At 40.0% G+C, this 13,360-nt stretch overlaps 1 pseudogene across 1 annotated transcript; it reads right to left on the reverse strand.

Moving 5' to 3' along the window:
* Positions 1 to 372: 372 nt before the first annotated feature.
* LOC307105412 (transmembrane protein 127-like) lies at positions 373 to 1,236 on the reverse strand (annotated as a pseudogene). The gene has a single exon. The product of its transcript is annotated as a transmembrane protein 127-like (transcript).
* Positions 1,237 to 13,360: the final 12,124 nt, after the last annotated feature.

Below are 13,360 nucleotides of genomic sequence, written 5' to 3' on the forward strand. Positions count from 1 at the left end.
GAGGCCTCGGGCCCACACCTGCTGCTCTCTCCTTGCCTGGGCTCCAGCCACCCAAGCCTGGGCAGCGCGGGGACGAGACTTGCTCTGCTTCCCAGCAGCAATTCCTCCTCCCCGTCAAACCAGGACATGGAGGATGGGGAGTCCAAAAACTAAAGTGCAGGGAGTTCCACAGACACTGACCATTCTGAAGGCAGCCTGCAGGGCACGGTCCCCTTTCCCTGGGGCCCTGTTGACACCTCTATCTGAGACTGTCCACTGTCAGCAGCTTCCCAAGGAAAGAAAGCTCTGGTTGGTGATGAATAGTGACCTCAGGGGCAGGAAGGGGGCAAGAGGGGAAACAGTGCATGATCTAAAATCCGGGAACCCCAGGTTTCAAGAGCAGGGATGCATGAATAATCCAAAAGGCAGAGTCTCTCCTGGGGAAGGTTGGGTGAAGCTCAGGACCCTACCAGTGAGGCCTGCTGGGGGAAGGCCTGGCTCCTCTGGGTGTGGGAGGAGCCCCTGGTGGGAGCAGGGAGGGAGAAAGCCCAGGCTGGCAGTAGGGTGGGTAGGGCGGGGCGGCTGGAATTGGTTGATGACCTCGTATTCAGAGGGGTAGGTCTCCTCCATCTCAGACAGCAGCTGCAGGGCTTGCTCCTCCTCCTCTGTGGCGCGGTGGCCTGGCGCAGAAGGTTGGCTGCTGTGGCCAGGATTGAGGCTCCCCCAGCTCCTGCCACCAGGTGGAAACTAACAGCAAAGATGACATTACACCTGAGAACCATGGTACTTCTGATTGCTGCTGCTGGGCCAGGCTGAGCTCGGAAGTCCAGCAGGAAAAGCCGATGACGTAGCACACTGCAGGGCTGTGAGGAGGCGGGCATAGCGATGGGTGGCCTGCAGGGCTGGATGCTGGGGCCCAAAGACACCAGAAGGAACGCCAGAGGCTACAGAGGATGCGCAGGAAGCAGATGGGCACTGAGCGCAGGAGCAGCACTGTCTGGGGGTTCATGCAGACATCTTTCAGCAGATCCGGGTGCACATGGCCAAGTAGGTCGGAGACCCCCAGCTCCTGGCGGGAACAGGTGCCAGCATGAATGTGCAACCAGGCAGGGTCGACCAGGGCAGCGTACAGCGCTGTGATGGACAAGGCGCCGGGCAGGGCGAGGCCAGGCTGTGCTCCAGCTGCTTGGGCAGAGCACTGCCTCCCCGGCTCCTCCACTGGCGCCCACCGAGCCCTGCATCTCTGGGGGTGAACATGCCCAGGGCTGCCCGCCTTTGCTCCTGGTCGCTGATGCTGGCTGACTTCTGGGGGGCACGCAGGGTCTGCCAGTCAGCAGGCCTCAGGGATGGCGCCACTTATCCCTGGGGCTCCTCAGCTGCCCCAGGCCCAGCATCCCAGGCCCTAAATCTCACCGCCAAAAATAATTTTTCTTTTATTTCAAAATTTAAAATTTCTTTTCTATCCATTCAGACTCATCTTATATTGTAAGAGAGTTGTTTTAACATGCTCTTGGCGTGAAGTATAAAAGAAGTTAAAACATAAATACTTTTTAATGTACTTCTGGGCATTAAGAACATGAACAGTTCCCTATTACGTTAATTTGCTAGTAATTTTCTTCTGATGAAGACATGTGCTGGTGGCTGTGATCTAGAAACATAGCCACAGTAATGTGATGGATTTCCATGAGCTACACATCAACATTAGCTTCATTGCATCCCAGTGACAATTTTCAAACTTGTTCTACACCCCAAAACACCCCAAAATTTTGAACCTCTCTTTGACAATAGTTATTCACCAGGTAAAGATTCTCAAATGGGAGTGGGAGTGTGGCACATATTAAAATCTCTTGGAAGTGAGAAGTGAATTACCTCACATGTCATTTTGCCTTAGAGCATTATTACTTCCAGCACAATCTCTGATGTTCCTAATCAGGAGGATCTTGAAAGCATAGGTCTATAGCTCTGTGGTATTTCTTATTTATAAGGCTTTGATATCTATCTATCTATCTATCTATCTATCTATCTATTTATCTATCTATCATCTATCATCTATTCATTCATTCAGAAAAATATGTTAGTCTCATGTTTCAAGTATCATACTATCAATTTGGAACACAGTGATTAATTTGACACAAGCCATACTTTTATAGGCTTTAGGAAAGAGATACTTGTAAATGAATAGTTATGTTTTTATGGAGCAGCAGCCAGCAGGTCTAGGGATTGAGGAAGGCTTTTTAGAGGAAGTGACTTTTAATCTGAATTTTGAAGAATGAGTGACTTCAGTACACAGAAACAGGGCAATAGATATTCCAAAAAATGATGAGAAAGGGAAAAGGCATCTAGAAAAGAGAGAGTACAAACATTTAGAAAATTAGAGCTAATCCCAATGATAGCATATGCAGTTCCTAGAGCATGTGGTAGAATATAAGAATAGGGAGATTGGTTGGGAGAAGATCATCTTCACACACCCAAGTGTGAACACAGTAAATCTAAAACAGGTTCCAGAATTTGTGTGACTCCAATCCAGCTGGGAGTTTAAGAATCAATTAAAACTTGGAATTATGGACCACTCCCACAGGTAAAGGAAGCACAATATATAAACATAGAGAATATGATCAAATAAGAATACTAGTAAAGCATGATTCTTGCATTTAAAAGCCTCATATGGAATTCATTAAAATAAAATGTAAGTAAGCATATACAATTACCATGGGAAGAAGCAGGAAAGGAATCTAATTTGTTCTGTAGTGAGTCACAGTAGTCTTCTGAGAGGTGATACATAATGTCAGTCCAGAGGATAAGTAGGAGTCAGTGAGACAGAAGTGAGGGGCATGGTATTACGTTTTTGTACATAAAAGAAATGCAAGAAAAGCTACTGAGATATTTTGTAGGTTAGGTAGTATGCAGTAGATTTTTAATATCATGTAACAATTTAGTGACTGAAAACAGCATACATTTATTATCTCAATAGTTTCCACGGGTCAGAAGTACAGGCAACTTTTATGTGGGTCCTCTGCTCAGTGTCTCACAAGGCTTCAGTGTAAGACATGACTGGGCTGTCTTTGTTCAGGGGGTCCTCTTCCAAACATTCTTGGTTGTTGTTAGAATTTCTTTCCTTTTTTTTCTTTATTGATTAAAGTAGTACATATGTGTCTTTATCCTCCCCTTGGCCCCCCCCCCACCCTCCACTCATGTTCTCACTCACCTGGTGTCTCGGTCCATTGGTTATGCTTATATGCATGCACACAAGTCCTTTGGTTGATCTCTCCCCCTTCTCCCCACCCTCCCCTACCTTCCCTCTGAGGTTTGACGGTCTGATCAATGCTTTTCTGACTCTGGATCTGTTTTTGTTCATCAGTTTTTGTTGTTCATTATATTCCACAAATGAGTGAGATCGTGTGATATTTATCTTTCTCTGACTGACTTATTTCGCTTAGCATAATGCTCTCCAGATCCATCCATGATGTTGCAAATGGTAAGAATTCCTTCTTTTTTACAGCACCATAGTATTCCATTGTGTAGATGTACCACATTTTTTAATCCATTCATCTGCTGATGGGCACTTAGGCTATTTCCAAATCTTAGCTATGGAGAATTGTGCTGCTCTGAACATAGGGGTACATATATCCTTTCTGATTGGTGTTTCTAGTTTCTTGGGATATATTCCTAGAAGTGGAATCTCTGGGTCAAATGTGAGTTCCAGTTTTAGTTTTTTTGAGGAAACTCCATACTGTTCTCCACAGTGGCTGCACCAGTCTGCATTCCCACCAGCAGTGCACAAGGGTTCCTTTATCTCCCCATCCTCGCTAGCACTTGTCATTTGTTGATTTGTTGATGATAGCCATTCTGACAGGTGTGAGATGATATGGCATTGTCATTTTGATTTGCATCTATTGGATGATTAGTGACTTTGAGCATGTTTTCATATGTCTCTTGGCCTTCCTTATGTCCTATTTTGAAAAGTATCTATTTAGGTCCGTTGCCAACTTTTTTTATTGGGTGTTAATCTTCCTTTTGTTAAGTTGTATGACTTCCCTGTAAATTTTGGAGATTAAATCCTTATTGGTGATAACACTGGCAAATACGTTCTCCCATGCAGTGGGCTTTCTTGTTGTTTTGTTGATGGTTTCTTTTGCTGTGCAGAAGCTTTTTATTTTGATGTAGTCCCATAGAATTTATTTTCTTTCTGTTGTAGTACTGAGGTCCCTATTTTCTTACTGAATGTCAGCTGAGCTTTAGTCTCTTTGGGACTCCAATTTATTGCTATACAACTTATGTCTTCAAAGCACACAGGAGAATCTCTTGCTCCAGACTGCTAATGAGTCTATCCCAATACTCTTGCAATATAATGTAACCAAATTAACAGAATAACAGCCCGGCTGGCATGGCTCAGTGGTTGAGCATTGAACTGTGACCCAGGAGGCCACAGTTTGATTCCTGGTCAGGGCAGATACCCAGGTTGCAGGCTCAGTCCCCAGTGTGAGGCATGCATGAGGCATCCAATCAATGATTCTCTCTCATCATTGATGCTTCTATCACTCTCTCCTTTGCCCTTCCTCTCTGAAATCAATAAAAATATTTTTTTTTAAAAAAGAGAGAGAATGACATCCTATCACCTTTGTCATATTTTTATTGACTAGAAGCAAGTAACAAACTCTCACCATACTCAAACACCATTGGGGTTTATCTTAGAATCCTGCCTACCACAGAGTGTCAGGAGATACTATGGATGATAGCCATAGGTTTGAGAAGACAGGCATGACTTTGAAGTAAGAACACTTTATATAGAAGCAAATGTAAAACAAAAGAGAGTAGGACATATCCTAGTACATTCTAATGCATAAAGGATGGAGTTTATGCTCTATTATTATAATTTTTAGGCACAGAGCTAGTGGCATTCTGATTAAAAAGCTAATTTTGGTCTCTTCTTTCCACTCCCAGCAATTCTGTGACTGGTTGTTTGGATGTATGTTGTAACCACTGTCTGTAGGTATATTGTAAATGTTCTGTTTCTGTTGAATAGGCAAAGCATAAAAGATAGGTAATATTACTCATTAATGAAATATGGGTGTTACAAACCATGCTCAACACTGTACTTAATCTAAACTTATTATATTGACATTTTTCATATAGATTCACTATTAGCATTTACATTTGCTGAGAGAATATGGAAAACATGTTCCTGTTGTTTGCAAAAAATCATTAGTGCAATGCAATGTAGATCAAAGGGGAGTGTTCAACAGAACAGATGTAAATAATTCAAAATGAAGTTAATAAGGAAGGACCACATTTTTCTTACAGAAATTTTTAAGTCAATGTCCTAATAAAGCCATTAATAGCAAAATCTTCAAACAGGATGGAATTTTACTAAATAAAAACTACTATTTGGACATTGGGCAAAACTGGAGATGAAAACCTACCATTTACTAAGTGAAAATGGGGAGAAAGTTTAAAATCAATAACTGTGAATTATACTGTTCCAAAGTTTTCCACTCTTTAATTGTATATACCAATTATAAAATAGACAACATTTTAAAAATAAACATTTATTTCTAGTTTCTAGGCTTATATTTTTATCTCAATAATAGGGAATAACATCTTTCCACAAGGGTTTGATATAGAAGAAACTTCTTTTAAATCATTTAAAAATCAGAGAATCTAGACACTTTGATCCTGGGTGTAAGTCATAGCAAATTTCCTCTTAATATTTTATATAGTAAATATATATTTTCCTATAGAAACCACACTCATTGATGTCTTTCTTAGAATATGCTAGTGTAAGCATTGATCACAAGGAGGCTTAAGTCAGGTTAAGTTTCCCACCCCTCTTCCCCCCAAAACGCTCTTAATTCTTCTTTTATAAAATATAAATGACCTGGGAGTACATATAAGTATCAAATCATTTTTTTAAAAACCCTCCCATTTCTCTGTGATAATAAAGCCCGTGCTTTACTCCATTGCATCCTCTCAGTTCCCCCATGTTACAGATATTTTATCACTCCTCTCTACTGATCAAGAGCCTGAAGCACAAGATCTGCCATTTCATATGCTGCAAAATAGGAACTTCACTCTAGGTCCATTTGACCCAAGAACCTATTCTAATTACTTCCCAAACTCCATTCTTTGTCTGAATAATAGCTCTGAATGAATCATAAGAGTACCAAGATCTTGATACTCAGCTGGAGGGCTGGCCAGGCATAGGCAGTGGTCTTAGACTCCTTGAGCTGGTCACTTTGGGACCAACCCCAGAGGTATGGCAGAAATCTTGTCATTCCTATGTTAGCCACCACATTACAACTTGGGAAAGCATTATTCCTAGTTCAGAAATACCATTGTGAGTTGCACAGACAAGAAATTGGATGTTATAGAATTTAGATCTTAGGACAGCATGGGATATTTTTTTAAGAAATAAACAAAAATATGTCAGAAATATACAAAAATAAATATTTTAAAAATGCAAGCTCGTGTTGTTAATTATTAAGTAGTATCAGTTTCAGAAAATTTAACATTGATAAAATAGCATTATCTACTATGGAGTCCATATTAAAATGTCCTCATTTATGTCATTGATGTCTTTTATAGACTTATCTTAGTATATCACATATTGCATATAATTGAGATGCCATTTAACTCTTGTTTAAAATAGAACATTTTTCCACTTTTATTTTATTTTATTTTTTACTAGAGGCCTGGTGCACGAAATTCATGCATGGGGGTGTGGGGGGGTGTCCCTCAGCCCAGCCTTCACCCTCTCCAATCTGGGATCCCTCTCACAATCCAGGACTGCTGTCTCCCAACTGCTCGACTGCCTGCCTTCCTGATTGCCCCTAACCGCTTCTGCCTGCCAGCCTGATCACCCCCTAACCACTCCCATGCCAGCCTGACTGATATCTAACTGTTCCCCTGCCAGCTTGTTTGCCCCCAACTTCCCTCCTCTGCCGGCCTGGTCACCCCTAACTGCCCTCCCCTGCAGGGTTGATCGCCTCCAACTGCCCTCCCTTACAGGCCTGGTCTCTCTCACCTGCCCTCCCTTGCAGGCCTGGTGCCTCCCAACTGCCCTCCCCTGCTGGCTATCTTGTGGTGGCCATCTTGTGTCCGCATGAGGGCAGGATCTTTGACCACATGGGGGCAGCCATCTTGTGTGTTGGAGTGATGGTCAATCTGCATATTACTCTTTTATTAGATAGGATAGAGGCCTGGTGCACAGGTGGGGGCCAGCTGGTTTGCCCTGAAGGGTGTCCCGGATCAGGGTGGGGGTTCCCCTGGGGCGTGGGGCGGCCTGAGCGAGGGGCCTGTGGTGGTTTGCAGGCCAGCCACGCCCCCTGGCAATGCAAGCAGAGGCCCTGGTATCTGGAATTTATTTACCTTCTACAATTGAAACTTTGTAGCCTGGAGCGGAGCCAAGCTTCCTGGTCACTCCGTGGCTGGCAGCCATTTCTGTTGGGGTACGTATCTTCTATAACTGAAACTTTGTAGCCTTAAGCGGAGGCCTGGGCTGGCCAGGGTGTGCGGAAAGCTTTGCTTCTTCCATTGCCAGGGGCAACCCTAGCCTCCTGCTCTTTCCAGCTCCCTGGCTGCCACCATTTCTTTTTGGATTTGTTTACCTTCTATAATTGAGACTTTGTAGCCTTGAGTGGAGGCTTAGACCAGCAAGGGCAGGCAGAAAGCTTGGCTTCCTCCATTGCCTGGGAAACCCAAGCCTCCCTCTTGCTCTCTGTGGCTGTAGCCATCTTGGTTGGGTTTATTTGCATACTTGCTCTGATTGGCTGGTGGGCGTGGCTGGTGGGCATGGCTTGTGGTGTAGCAGAGTGATGCTTAATTTGCATATTACTCTTTTATTAGGTAGGGTAATAGTTTATTGATTTTTAGAGAAAGAGGAAGGGAGAGGGAGAGAGAGAAACATCGATGTGAGAACATAAAATGGATCATCTGCCTCCTGCATGCCCCCTGCTAGGGATTGAGCCGATAACCCTGGCATGTGAAAATTGCACCATCAATCTTTAGGTGCACTGGATGATGCCCAACTAACTGAGCAACACTGGCCAGGGCCCTACTTTTTTATTTAGATGACATCAACATTTTTGAGGAAACCAGACCAGTTGTTTGGGAGGATGATTATCAATTTGAATTTGTCTGGTTAGTTTCTTATTATAAACTCAGATTAATGTTTTTAAATAAGGATACTACTTAGGTTACATTGCCTATTGTATGTCCTTTCCAGGGATTCACACTTGGAGGTACAGAATGTCAGTTTATCTCAGTTTATCAAGATACCAGCCAGCTGCATTGAGAGACTTAAGCTTCCAAGCACCCTCAAATCAGTTGGCAGAATTCATTGCCTTGGAGCTGTATTACCACAGTCCCATTTGTTAGAAAACTGTTAGTCTGAGATCACTCTCAGCTCCTTGAGAGTGTGACATTGAATACAAGGAGAAAGCATGCCGGAGCAGAATGCAAGATTTTACTTATGACACTAAAAGTAAGTCACAGTCTTGACAGGTGTAGGTTAGCTACTAATATTTCTCATGGGAGTCCAGCATGTGCCCAATGGTAAAACTGGTGTGCTATTCATTATCTATAAAGGTATCAGTGTATATATCTGTGTACACATATTTATACCTGTGTAGATCTGTTATTATTTTTATATCACAAATGCACATGCATGTTGATTAGATCATAATATAGTCATATAAATAAGAAAATATAAAACCACTGTTAATAATAATATCCAGGAAATAAAATAGTTAACTGCTCAGGATATATTCCAGTTATTTTGTTTTCTATTTATGTTGGCACACACACTGATTTGATTGAGAATGATATGATTCTAAGTTTTAGCCTCCTTTTTTAAAAAAATCCTCACCTGAGGATATTTTTCCATTGATTTTTAGAGAGACTAGAAGGGAGGGGGAGAGAAAGAGAAAGAAACATTGATGTGAAAGAGACACATCAATTGGTTGCCTCACCCGAGCGCCCTAACCAGGGACCAGAATTGAGTGTGCAACCGAGGTATGTGTCCTTGATCAGAATCAAACCTGGGACCCTTCAGTCTGCAGACTGGCTCTATCCACTGTGCCACACTGGCTAGGGCGTTTAGCCTCCTTTTTAACAGCCTATGTTTTATATTGAAAATCTCTTCTGTGTCATGTAATGGTCTTACATTTCATTATATAAATGACTTCATAGTGACCCTCTAGAGCAGAGGCTCTCTGGGTGTTCACTATTCAAATTCCCCATTCTGGACATGCAGGAAAACTACATTGTCCAGTCTAAAGTATGTGCCTGACTCATTTTGAAATACTACATATGCCAGTAGGATCGTGGAATAGGTAAACTGGCAGTGATGTTTCGGCAAATGTCAAGGCCAGTAATGTAAGCAGATTGAATAAAATCCTTGTCTGTATATTGCTTGGTAAAAGAACCATCCTGATTTGTCATTGTTATTAACCAAGCAAAAATATACAAACAAACCATGTGGCCTTCAGACAAGCATTTATTAAAACATAAGCTCCTCTTCTGGGAGGTGGAACATTGGGAAAAGTTTAATTGGTGCTGTCATCTTTGTTCTGAACCAATAGACTATTTGTGTTCTGTGGTCAATTATTTCTGAACTTCCCAGTTCAGTTCTCACTATTTGAACAATTGATAGGTCCAGAAATATCAATGTGAAAACCTCTGGTGAAAAATGAGGCAATATATAAGGACCATCCAGTGGAGTAATAAAATAACAACAAAGAAAAACCCTAAATCCCTCATGTTATTCTTGTGAAAAACATGAACTCACGCATGTGACACATTTTCCCTAAAATATCCTTCAACTAAAAAGTCAGGAAACTGGCAAGTTAGCACTTCTGTGTGCTTTAGAGAAATGACCTTACTAGCCTTTCATTTTCTTTCCTACAGTTTCACTCACTGTTTTCCAGCTATGGTGTTTTTTTAGTTGGCATGCCATGCAAACCAATGTTGTTCCTTTTGCTTATGATTTCTCCTTGACATTTACCTTTCCATCCATGATCTGTTTTCCCGAGCAGCAGGGCTTTCCTCTCCTTCTGTGTCACAATAATAAGATCAAAAGGGTGGACGTGGGATGCTCAGAGCCTGGTCTTCTATACTGAGTTCAGCTGCCAAGGTTAGGTCTATTATTATTTTACATTTACCATCTTTTGAGTTGTGCCTGTGGAAAAAGAAATAAATGTCTTCTAAATTCATATTTTCCTTCTACCTTCCCTCTCCACTTTTCTGCAGCAGTGATGGCCAGAAAAACAAATATTATTTTGACAGCGGGTTCCTACTAATATATATAGGCTGGGTTTTGTACACAACAATTATTCTTGAGTTAGCCAGTTTTAAAGAACAATTAACAGAGAAAATCACACACATGTTTAAAGTGATAGAGTTAAACCTTTTTTTCTTCAGCTGTTTCTTTCTCTTGCTGTGAGCAAACACTTATTATAAATGTCAGAGAAAGAACATGTCCTGAGAGATTCTTGTCCTTTCAGTTTGAATGTTATGGCTGTTCTTCTGAGGAAGACTATTGCAATGTTTTATATTCTGACTAAAATATGAATTTTATTTGACCTGAAATTCTCTGGAAGCCTTCTGTGTTTCATTTTGGAGAAGTACTTCATGTAGATAATATAGCTATTATTAACTTACTTTAACAAATGTAAGTTGCTCCCCTCAGAATTATCAGTTTATAGTTTATAGTATATCCTCAATGGTCCAACTTCCTCTTATGCTAGCTAGAACACTGTGTGGGCAGCTATGTTAGTCAGCAGAATTACTAATCCATGGGGATGAGTAATACGTCTCAACATTTTCCAAAACCTATATACACATAAATCGCCTTAAAATTCTCTTGGATATTTTTCAGATAAATGAGGAAAATGTAAAAACGTGGAGAACATTTAGAACTTGTGTTAATTCCAAACAGTTTAAAAATAATACAATGAGCTACATGGGGATTTCAATTTGGAAAAATATATAAGAGTGGAAGAATTTATATATTTCAATGTATCAACATTTTGGTATTTCAACCATAACAGCTGAGGGCTAGTTTGAGATGATTGTAGAGCTAATTGAGGAGGATGCCAGGGATATTTTTTTTTCATAGTACTTTGAAATTTTAAAGTACTTTGAAATTTTCATAGTACTTTGGATCAGGTACTTTGTAATTTTAAAATAATATTCTCAGGAATTTTGTTGTAATTTAATTGACACATTTAGCTATCAATTTTGTATTAAAACCTCTTGATTAAGATTGATATACAAAGTTTTAGGATATGAGAGCTTATAATAAAATGGAAAGTTATAAAGATGAGGAGCAATATGATTTCCTGTTTCTTTGACGTACTCTTCAAAATATATTGGCTCTTTTGAGCAAAATACTCTGTGTGTGTGTGTGTGTGTGTGTGTGTGTGTGTGTGTGTATGTGTGTGTGTTAGATTGCTTTACTGGCTGGATTCCTCAATCATCATTTCAACCATACATTTACTATAGCCTCATGTTGAGTGAAGTATATTTTCTACCCTTGACTTTGGAATGGATTATGTGACTTGCTTTAAGAAGTTGAAAGAGTCACGAATGACTGCATGCCATTTACAAATCACAGATTCAAGATGCTTTGTTTTGTTTTGTGTGTGTCTTTTTTTTCTCCTGTTTTCTCACTATGCCATCATCATAAGAAGCTGGGCTTCTTAGAGCATGGATGAGAGACATATAAAGCAGAGCCACTCAATATTACCCATAGTTCTTTAGTAGGATGCATATCAGTTCTAGCCACTCCTTATGAAACGGATTCATCCAGTTGGTCCTTGCTTAAAACAGCCTAGCCCTACAAAGTTGTGTATGTGTGAGAATAAATGATTCTCACTAGGATTTGATTTAACAGCATTTATGAGGTATAGTTGACATTCAAGAAACACCACATATTCAAAATACACATTTGGATGAGTTTTGACATATGTATACGTCCATAAAACCATCATCACAAATTGCTAATACCAGATAATGAACATAATCACATTCACAATTACAGACTTTGCTCACACTCCTTTGTTTATTTGCCCTTCCCACAGCTCATTGCCCACCTCATCTACAGGGAACTACAGATCTGCATTTTATGACTATAGTAAGGTGACCAGATTTTAACATTGGTAAAGCGGGACACCATTGACTGGGGCGGGAGTTCTTGCTTAAAAATTTTGTCTATATGGAGCAACAAAAATTTTCATAGAATGCAAAAATAGTATTGTAATATATTTTTTTTAAATTTCAACATAAGTACAATTTACAAATATAATAAATAAAAAATTATGTATAGTATTATTTTATTCTTTGGCATATTTCTCATTTGAGTGAATTTTTTTTAGTAGATTGCTGTCGTTGTTTAAAAGGTCATGAATTTGCCGTAACGTAAGTCGTGTCACTTTCAAGGCCGGTGCTAGACTTTATGCCGCCACTATAAAATATAAATAATACGAGTACTGTCTGCTAAATTCAAAAAAATTTATGTATTTATGAAATAAATAAATAAATTACTTACCTAAATTATCTGAATAGCTGATTTGTAATGACATCACTTGTTTAACTAGCTTACTAGCACGCAGTACGATGTGTATCATCTGAGAGACGGTTACAAAATGTTTTCGTCTTTGCCAATCCCCAAAAATGCCATTGTTCATTAAGTCCAAACAATGGTGGTCGAATTCTAACAAGTGATCAACAATGCGAACTTTGATAAGCAGTTCTCGACAATCAGTTCTCAACAATTATTTGTTATTATTAAAGTTTAACATTATAAAATTAACAAAAATAATATAAAACTCATATCCTGGCTAAATAGCCACATGGCCGCCGAAAACCGTATATTCCCTTCCCGTTCTCCCGCCGTTCCCTAGCTTGTCATGCATTCTTTCCAAAAATCGGGACTTTTTAAAAACGCAGCGGGACGCGGGACAAATTGTTAAAAATTGGGACTGTCCCGCCAAAAGCGGGACGTCTGGTCACCTTAGACTATAGTGATATTTCTCACAGTTTTAGCTAAATGAAATAATGGAGTAGCTACTCTTTTTCTTATCTATCTTTTTTTGTCAGCAAAATTATTTTGACATTCATTGATGTAGTAGCATATATCAATATGTCTGAGTGATTTTATAGTATTGTGTGGATATGCCATAACTGTCTTGTTTATTAACCTTTAGATCACTGTTTGTGTTGTTTCCAGTTTAGGGGCTATTAAAATTAAAGCTGCTACAAACTTTCAAGTACAGTATTTGTATAAATATATTCTTTCCTTTCTCTCAAGTAAATGCCTAGGAGTAGAATGACTGAGGCATGTGGTATATGTATATTTAACTTATTTTAAAAATTGCCAGACTAT

Source organism: Cnephaeus nilssonii, assembly GCF_951640355.1.
Source record: "Cnephaeus nilssonii genome assembly, chromosome: 9".
In the NCBI taxonomy this organism is placed as follows: Eukaryota; Metazoa; Chordata; class Mammalia; order Chiroptera; family Vespertilionidae; genus Cnephaeus; species Cnephaeus nilssonii.